General features: G+C 36.4%; 1 non-coding gene across 1 annotated transcript; it reads right to left on the bottom strand.

Moving 5' to 3' along the window:
• Positions 1 to 2,632: 2,632 nt before the first annotated feature.
• On the bottom strand, positions 2,633 to 2,739 carry LOC131173493 (small nucleolar RNA R71). The gene has a single exon (XR_009143809.1). It is a non-coding gene; the product is annotated as a small nucleolar RNA R71 (small nucleolar RNA).
• Between the last annotated feature and the right edge of the window lie 7,086 nt (positions 2,740 to 9,825).

Below are 9,825 nucleotides of genomic sequence, written 5' to 3'. Positions count from 1 at the left end.
TTATTATTTTTGTACCAAATAAATAAATTCTCTAAATTTTTCTTTATTTCCTCTAAATTTTTTCAATATTTTCTTGACATTTATTCCTTCAATTTATGCCTCCTTATTATCGTTTAAGTGTAGTTCCAGACATTCTGACTGTTCGAACAGACATTAGTCATCGGAACAGTAAAATGTACGGACTACCTACGGTGAGGGCGTTACAATTCTTCCCCTCTAATAAAAATTTCATCCTCGAAATTTACCTAATGTGAAGAGCTGAGGGAACTGTTGCCTCATCGTCTCCTCGTGATACATACATTTTGCATAGTCATTTAGGTTTTATTTCATAGCCATTTTATTTGATTATTAGTCACTTTTAGCTAATTTCATTAGTTATTTAGATAGTTTTTCATAATTGCCAATTTTGGATTAATTTGTAATTTTACTTTTTTTTGTAGGAAAAATGGTGTTTTTGAGGGACTAAAAAGGAAATTTTACCATTGAGGAGTGATTTCTACAGCCAAAGATGTCAAAAACAAGTTTCAAAGTTGAAGTATGCATTAGCCAAATTGCGCATAACTTGCCACATAAGTTATGCAGTTCTACACAAGGAGAAAAACAATGTCCCAAACCTGCCGAAATCTGCATAAGTTGCCGCATATTCGTGCCTTGCTTATGCGACCTCACGAAAAATTGCATAACTTCTGCAGTCTTGCACCTTGCTCATGCAGCTTTGCACCGAGAGCCAGAAACCAATCGAAAACTGCATAAGGTTATGCAGTCCACTTATGCAGTTCCATAAAGTCTTCATAATGAGCTGCCAGAAGATTCTCTCATAAAAATATACCTCAAACACACCATTTTAGGGCTCCTTATCAGAAAAAAAAGATATAAATAGGCCCTTATCCCATTTTAGAAGGTGGGTGAAAAAGAAAAGGAAGGAGCAGTAGCTGAAGAGTCAAAAAAGGGAGCAAAAAAACGTTACCCCCTCCATTTCCAGATAGATTTGGAGTTTTCTTTCCTTTCTTGCATATTTCTTACCTTTCTTGTACTGGGTTTCTTAGTTCTTAGCTTAGATTAAGGTTTTATTTCCATATTAACTCAGAATATCTTGTAAATATTATGGATAGTGAGTAGTTTTCATTAGATTCTGGAGTTGGGATGTAATATTTGAGATATTTTGTGGATTTTGATTGGGTAATCCATATTTTGTGGTCTTAATGAGTTTTATTCATTTCTTGTATGCTCAATGACATGCTTAGTGTAGGATCCCATTAAGTGTTGTTCTTAATCCATGGTTGAGGCACTAAAAGGAGAAAGCCTTGTGATAGATAATCAAGAAATTGGACTTAATTAACTTAGATCTAGAAATAGACTAAGGATTAAGAGGATTTACAGATTAATTAAGGAACTTAATGGGTCTTGATTAACTTTAACTCCACGAAAGTAGGATTAGATTGATTAAGGCACTCTTTGTCCCACTCGAAAGGGTATTCAAAGGATTTAAGAATTAATCTCCTTAAAACCCGTAAGTTCTACAAGATTGGATAACCAATTTAAAAATCCCAAAATAGCTTGAATATGAACTCTCGAATTCCGGAATCGCCCTTTTTATCATTATTAATTTCTAATTAAATTTAATTACTTGTCATTTTAAATCTTGCCATATTTTAATTTGCTTATTTTAAATTTGATGCAAATTTAGTTAAATCATTACATTGTTGAATAGATTATTAATTTTACACATATAGAATTCACACTTCAATATCTATCAATTAATTGCTTTAATTTCAAAAATAGTTCAAATTAGTCAAAATTTTTATACCAAAAATTCAATCATTAACACAACTCCTTGTGGGAACGATATCTTTTCTATATTACTTGTACGACCCGTGCACTTGCGGTTGGGCCACATTAAGTTTTTGGCACCGTTGCCGGGGAGTTATTTGTTTAAGATTGAATTCTTGATTATTTTAGTTGTTTATAGTTTTATCTTTGTTATCTTTTCATTTTGTGTTTGTTTGTTCTTTTTAGGTACTCCTAATCTTTTATGAGAAGAGCTAGAAGCACAAGTGATACATCCTTATGGTTTAATCCTGAAATTGAGAAATTTTGTAGAGCCAATAAGAAAGAAACCAGAAAAAAGAAAGAAGCCTTGAGAGAAACTAAAATTGAAGTAGACATGGCTGATGAAAGAATTAGAATTGGTGGTGGTAATGTTGGAAATGATTGAAACAATGAAAATGCAGCCCAAGGTGAAGAGGTTGTAAATGCTAATGTGCCTAGGGGAAGTATGATGGATCATGCTTTTCCTCGTTTTGATGACTTGAGAGAGAGTATAGCAAGACCAAGAATTGATGCAAATAGTTACAAGATGGATTTTGGGGTTCTTCAAATGATTCAAAATTCCCAATTTGGGGGACATCCTTCTGAAAATCCACACACACATCTAAAGAAGTTTGCTATGATTTGTGATATGCAAAAACAACCTGGAGTATCTGATGATGCAGCAAGATTGAAGCTATTCCCATTCTCTTTGAAGGATAGAGCATTGGATTAGCTTGATTCTTTACCTCACAACTCCATTACAAATTGGGAGCAACTCACTGATGCATTTCTTACACAATATTTTCCACCTGGAAAAACTCAAGAATTGAGGAATCAAATGACAGCTTTTAGACTAAGAGAAGATGAAACTCTCTATGAATCATGGATGAGATGGAAGGAATTAAAGAGACAATGCCCACATCATGCCATTCCAAAATGGATGATAAACCAGAATTTTTACACCAATGTTACTCCTGCAATTAGAGGGATTATTGATGCTCAAACAGGAGGAGAATTTATTATGAAGCATGAAGATGAAGCTTATGAGCTATTGGAGAAAATTGCAAAGAATACTCATCTTTGGAGTAGTCCAAGAGGACCAGCTCCAACTCAAAAGAGGCAAGCTGCTGGAATGTATGACCTTGATCCATTCAACATGATTAATGCAAAGTTTGATGCACTTACAAATGTTTTGGCTAAGAAGATGGAAGATTTAAGTATGTTGGTTAGTTCATCATCATCATCTGGAAGTTCACAATAAGTTGCTTATGCAGAAGGAACTACCAGTTGTGGAGTAGACTATGGAGAGCAAGCTGCATATGTTGGCTATTACGGAAACAAACAAATGGGGAATCCTTACTCTCAAACTTATAATCTAACTTGGAGAAATCATCCCAACTTTTCATGGGGAAATCAGCAAAGTCAAGTCCCAAATTAGAATCTTCAGCCACAACAGCAACAAGGAATTCCATATCAGCAAAATAGGCAACCATTGCCTAATTTTCAGCAGAGAAATATGAATCCTCCAACAAAACAGCAAGAACAAAGTTCCACCACAGAAGCTTTATTACAACAGATTCTTGCTAACCAAACTAAGCATGATGAAGAGATGAGAGAGATGAAAGCAATGCAAACACATAATAGAATGTTGGAAAATCAGATTGCACAACAAGCATCTTCCTCAGGTACCAAGTCTTTTGAAAAACTTCCGAGTCAACCAGAAAACCCAAGAGAGCAGTGTCAAGCTATTACTTTAAGAAGTGGGAAGGTTGTAAATAATGAGAAAAGTGAAAATAGTGAGAGGAGAGAAAATGAGAAAGAAACTGATGAGAGTGAAAAATAAGAAAGTGAGAAAGAAAGTGCAAAAAAATGTAAAGACAAAATTGAAGAGAAGGAAGAGAAGTATATACCTCCAGAGCCTTACAAACCACAACTCCCCTTTCCACAAAGATTTCAAAAAGCCAAGCTTGATAAGCAATTTGGAAAGTTCTTAGAGGTTTTGAAGAAGCTATACATAAATGTGCCTTTTATTGATGCTCTTTCACAAATGTCCTCTTATGCAAAATTCTTAAAAGAAATTCTCACAAACAAGAGGAAACTTGAAGACCATGAAACTGTAGCTTTGACAGAAGAATGCAGTGCTATCCTCCAAAGGAAGCTTCCTCCAAAGCTCAAGGATCCAGGGAGTTTTTCAATTCCATGCCACATTGGGGAATCATGTTCTATAAAAGCTTTATATGATTTAGGGGCTAGTGTTAGCCTTATGCCCCTCTCCATTTATGAGAAGCTCAATATGGGAGATCTAAAACCAACCCATATTTCTCTTCAGTTAGCTGACAGATCAATTAAGTATCCTGAAGGGATTTTGGAGAATGTGCCTCTGAAGGTTGGGAAGTTCTATATACCTGTTGATTTTGTCATCCTAGACATGGAAGAGGATTCTAATATCCCAATTATCTTGGGAAGACCCTTTCTAGCTACAGCAGGAGCATTGATTGATGTTAAGGGAGAAGAATTGACTCTTAGAGTTGGTGAAGATCAATTGGTTTTCAATATTAATAACACTATGAAGAAGCATCATTCTGAAACTGATACTTGTTTGAGAATTGATATCATTGATGAGCTGGTTGAAGAACACTTCAGAAAGAGATATCCAAAAGATCCATTTGAAAATTGCTTGGTTCATGGAGGAAGCATAGACTATGACAACCCTCATGTGGCTGTACATGCTCAACATTTAGAGGGTAGTGCATCATTCATTTCTACTTCAGTTTTCCAACTCACACAAAAGGAAATAGTCGAATCTAAGCAATCATCATTCAAGGAAGAAGATGCACCTAAGGTAGAACTTAAGTAACTTCCTTCGCAGCTCAGGTATGAATTTCTTGGCACCAATAACACTTATCCAGTAATTGTAAATGCAAACTTAAGTACTTTAGAGGTTGATAAGTTGTTAAGAGTGTTGAGGCAATTTAAGAAAGTTTTAGGATATACCATAGATGACATTAAGGGAAAAAGTTCACACTTTTGCATGCACAGAATTATTTTGGAAGAAAATTGTAAGCCATCTATTGAACATCAGAGGAGGTTGAACCCAAATATGAAAGAAGTTGTTAAAAAGGAAATTTTAAAGTTGCTTGATGCAGAGATCATATATCCTATCTCAGACAGTACTTGGGTGAGTCCAGTACATGTTGTCCCAAAAAAGGGTGGAATGACAGTGGTCAAAAATGAAAATAATGAATTAATTCCCACCAGAACAGTGACTAGTTGGCAAATGTGCATAGATTACATAAAATTAAATATTGCCATTAGAAAAGATCATTTTTCACTTCCCTTTATTGATCAAATGTTAGAAAGACTGGCTAGGCATTCTTATTTTTTCTATTTAGATGGGTATTCAGGATATTTTCAAATCCCTATCCATCCAAATGATCAAGAGAAAACTACTTTTACTTGTCCATATGGAACCTTTGCTTATAGGAGGATGCCATTTGGGTTGTGTAATGCACCAGCCACTTTTCAAAGGTGCATGATGGCAATCTTCTCAGATTTCATTAAAGATATAATGGAGGTTTTCATGGATGACTTTACTATTTATGGATCTTCTTTTGACATATGCTTGGCTAACCTTTCTAAAGTTTTGTAGCGGTGTGCAGATACTGACCTTGTGTTAAACTGGGAAAAGTGTCATTTCATGGTTCAGGAAGGGATAGTGATTGGACATTTGGTGTCTAATAGAGGAATAGAGGTTGATAAAGCCAAAGTTGAAGTGATAGAGAAGATGGCTCCTCCTACCAATGTCAAAGGAATTCAAAGTTTTCTAGGGCATGCCGGGTTCTACAGACGCTTTATCAAGGATTTTTCTAAAATAGCCAAACCTTTGTCTAATTTGTTAAGTCATGACATACTATTTGTATTTGACCAAGAGTGTTTGGATGCCTTTTGTAGGTTGAAGCAAGCTCTTATCACTGCACCAATCATGCAACCGCCCGATTGGAGCTTACCTTTTGAAATTATGTGTGATACTAGCAACTATGCAATTGGAGCTGTTCTTGGTCAAAGAAAGGACAAAAGGGCTTATGCTATTTATTATGCTAGTAGAACACTGGATGAGAATCAAACAAATTATGCAACAACTGAAAAGAAATTCTTAGCAATTGTCTTTGCACTGGAAAAGTTTAGACCTTACATTATTGACTCAAAGGTGGTTATATTTTCAGATCATACTGCTATTAAGTATTTACTCCATAAAAAGGAGTCTAAACCTAGGCTCATTAGGTGGATTCTGATGCTATAAGAGTTTGATTTGGAGATTAGAGATAAGAAGGGAGCTGAAAATGTAGTTGCGGATAATCTTAGTAGGTTGAAATTGGATGATGAAGAAATGGATGAAGTCCCTATTGATGAGTTTTTCTTGGATGAACAACTTTTCTCTCTTGTTGCTAAACTACCTTGGTATGCAGACTTGGTGAATTATCTATCTTGTGGAGTTTTACCTCTAGGAATGACATGGCAACAAAAGAAAAAGTTTTTGTATGAGGCAAAATTTTATAGATGGGATGATCCTTTACTCTTTAGGAGATGTTGTGATAGTTTAATAAGAAGATGTATTCCTGATGAGGAGACACAGAGTGTTATGCATCATTGCCATGCTTTTGATTATGGAGGACATTTTGGAATCTCTAAAACAGCTAGTAAAATTCTGCAGGCTAGCTGGTTTCTTTTGGCCAAATCTTTTTAAGGATGTGAGGAAATTTGTGTTAGAATGTGATAAATGTCAAAGGAGTGGAAATCTGTCAAAAAGAGATCAAATGCCCCTAAATGATATTCTTGAAGTGGAATTATTCGATGTCTGGGGAATAGATTTTATGGGCCCATTTCCCCCTTCATATGGTAATAAATACATTCTAGTTGGAGTTGACTATGTGTCAAAGTGGGTGGAAGCTATTGCAACTCTAACTAATGATGCTAAGGTGGTAGTGAAATTCTTAAAGAAATTTGTCTTGAGCAGATTTAGAGCGCCAAGGGCTGTAATTAGTGATGGGGGTTCACATTTTTGTAATAAGCAATTTGAGAGCTTAATGAGAAAATATGGTGTAGTGCACAAGATAGCTACCCCATACCATCCTCAAACTTCAGGATAAGTTGAAATTTCTAACAGAGAACTCAAACATATCTTGGAGAAAACAATGAGCAATTCTCGGAAAGACTGGTCTGTCAAACTAGATGATGCTTTATGGGCATATAGGACTGCTTACAAAACCCCTATAGGAACTACTCCCTTTAGGTTGGTGTATGGTAAATCTTGTCATTTACCTGTGGAGTTAGAACATAGAGCATATTGGGCCATTCAGACCTTGAATTTTGATCTCAAGCAAGCTGGTGAGAAGAGGCTATTGCAACTTAATGAGCTTGAAGAATTGAGGATGGATGCCTATGAAAGTGCCCGTATTTATAAAGAAAGAACTAAAGTTTGGCATGATAAGCATCTTAGGAAAAAGGAATTTAAAGAAGGTGATTCAGTTTTGTTGTTCAACTCAAGATTGAAATTGTTCCCTGGAAAACTGAAATCAAGGTGCACTGGTCCATATAGAGTTTCTAAGGTTTTCCCTTATGGAGCAATTGAAATTTAGTGTGAAAAATCTGGGAATTTTAAGGTCAATGGGCATAGATTGAAACATTACATTACTGGAGACCCAATAAAGGGAGCAAGCTGTTACAAGCTCTCTAATCCCTCACCTCTTTTTAGTGAAATGCATAAAGAGTCTAGCTAAGGACTATAAATTAGCACTCTTGGGAGGCACCCCAAGTTCATTTATTTTGCTTTTGTTGGTTTACTTTTATTTGCATTACTTTTGTTTTTATCTTAAATCTCCCCAAATTCAATTTTTGACATTGTTGAATCTTGTCCCTTGTAGATATATTTCAATGGATGAAGGTTGTTGAACTGCTGGGGAGTAACTCTTAATCTGATATTTTCATTAACTCTCCCATCAACTCTCCCAAGATTGGTTTATTTTCATTGCATAACCTGTGCAGGTCTGCTTCTTGGTTTATGCAGAGAAATGAAATTTTCAGCAAAGAGGGGTCTGCAGCACATGGCATTTGTTTCTTTGTTGAGGTTGGGTGTGTAACTTTTAAGTATTTGTGCTTATCATGTTAATATGATGGTAAGTGGGTCATTTTAATAGTTTTGAGCTTATTTGGGTTGTGTGATTCAATGTGCACATGCTGCATTTTCTTGGCATAACTTGGAGAGTCTATTTTCAATGTGCAACTTTGTGCAGATTTCTATTGAGCTTTAATGTACTAAATGTTAATTTGCAGAGTTTGGGTTGAAATGACATAATTCACAAATGCCTCTTATGTAGAACTTGCCTCTACAAGCTTATATGGTGCAATTATGATGGATTTTGTATATATATTGATGTGTTTTTGGTGATAATTTCTCATGATTTATGCTTCATAGGATTACATTTCTTCATTCTAGTGTATTTTTCAAACTTGCAAAGCATTTCCATTGTAATCTCAATCTTGCTGCAATCTGCATAAGGATGTGCATAGCTTATGCAATTCTGCACAGCCACATTTTTGCCAAATTTCATTTCTGCCGAAACTTGCATAAGTGTGTGCATAACTTATGCACTCTTGCATGACTTTAAATCCTGCATTTTCATTTTTTGCCGAAATCTGCATAACCAAGTGCCTAATTTATGCACTTTTGCATAACCAATTTTTCACACTCTCATTTTCTGCCGAAACTTGCATAAGGGAGTGCACAGCTTATGCACTTTTGCATAACTACATTTTCTGGGATCCCATTTTCTGCCGAAACCTGCATGACCAAGTGCATAAGTTATGCACTTTTGCATAACTAATTTTTCACACTCCCATTTTCTACCAAAACTTGCATAAGGGAGTGCATAAGTCATGCACTTTTGCACGACCAGTTTTTCACACTTCCATTTTCTGCCGAAACCTGCATAAGGGAGTGCATAAGTTATGCAATCTTGCATAACCAATTTTTCAGACCCTTATTTTCTGTCGCAACCTGCATAAGAGAGTGCATAACTTATGCACATCCATTCTCTCCTTATGCAGAAAATCACATGTCCTGTGCAAATCAAAAATTTTTCGGCACCCATTTTCCCACCTCCCACTTCCCGTCGTTCCTGTTCATAACCCCCCTGTTCATTCTTCTCCCCACACCTATTTTCACCGACCGACGCCCTAACCTCCCTTTATCTCTTTCATTTCTTTTCTTCCCTCCTCCATTCCCACCATCGACAACAACCACCATGGAATCACCTCCCCCTTCCCCTCAAGGCTCTCCTCTCCAAGTCACGCCCCTAGCAATGCAGTCCCCCAATCCCGATTCTCCCCCACAACAAACCCCTCCACCTCCTCTGCACCACCTCTCATAAAACGCAAAGACCCACTGACTACTCCACTTTCAGAGCCTCCACCCAAAAACCCCAAAACTTCAGCTTCCACACGACAGGGGGTTGGCATTTCTACCCCTACCCCACAAGCCAAATCATCCTCCTCTAGCAAAAAGCAAACTTCAGCAGCAACACAGGTATCCAAACTACCTTGGCCCCTTCCTGATGTAACCCACAAGGCAACTTTTAAGAGACTAAAGGACAGGAAAGTGCAACCCACTAGGTACATTTCTGCAGATGCCCTCCAATCAGTTGGTTTATTTGATAATGTTGTTACCTACCTTGATGGTCTAGGTTGAATGGAATTTATGCATAAACAAGAACTAGTTTATCCAGCTCTAGTTTTGGAATTTATTTCCTCATTTTCTGCTACCCTGAAATTGCATGAGATAGATTATAAGCCAACTATGAAATTTAGGTGTTTGGGGCAAAATAGAGAGCTATTATTAGACCAATTTCATAGTATTTTTGGGTTTGCAATTGATGGATTGTTTAGGGTATCATATACAGGCATAGAGGTAGCAAATAAAGGTGTTTGGAATGCTATTCAGTTTTGGAGGAGTATGACAAA

This window comes from Hevea brasiliensis, chromosome 14 (genome assembly GCF_030052815.1).
Source record: "Hevea brasiliensis isolate MT/VB/25A 57/8 chromosome 14, ASM3005281v1, whole genome shotgun sequence".
In the NCBI taxonomy this organism is placed as follows: Eukaryota; Viridiplantae; Streptophyta; class Magnoliopsida; order Malpighiales; family Euphorbiaceae; genus Hevea; species Hevea brasiliensis.
The sequence above is the reverse complement of the archived record's forward strand: the minus strand, read 5'-3'. Positions and strand labels throughout refer to the sequence as shown.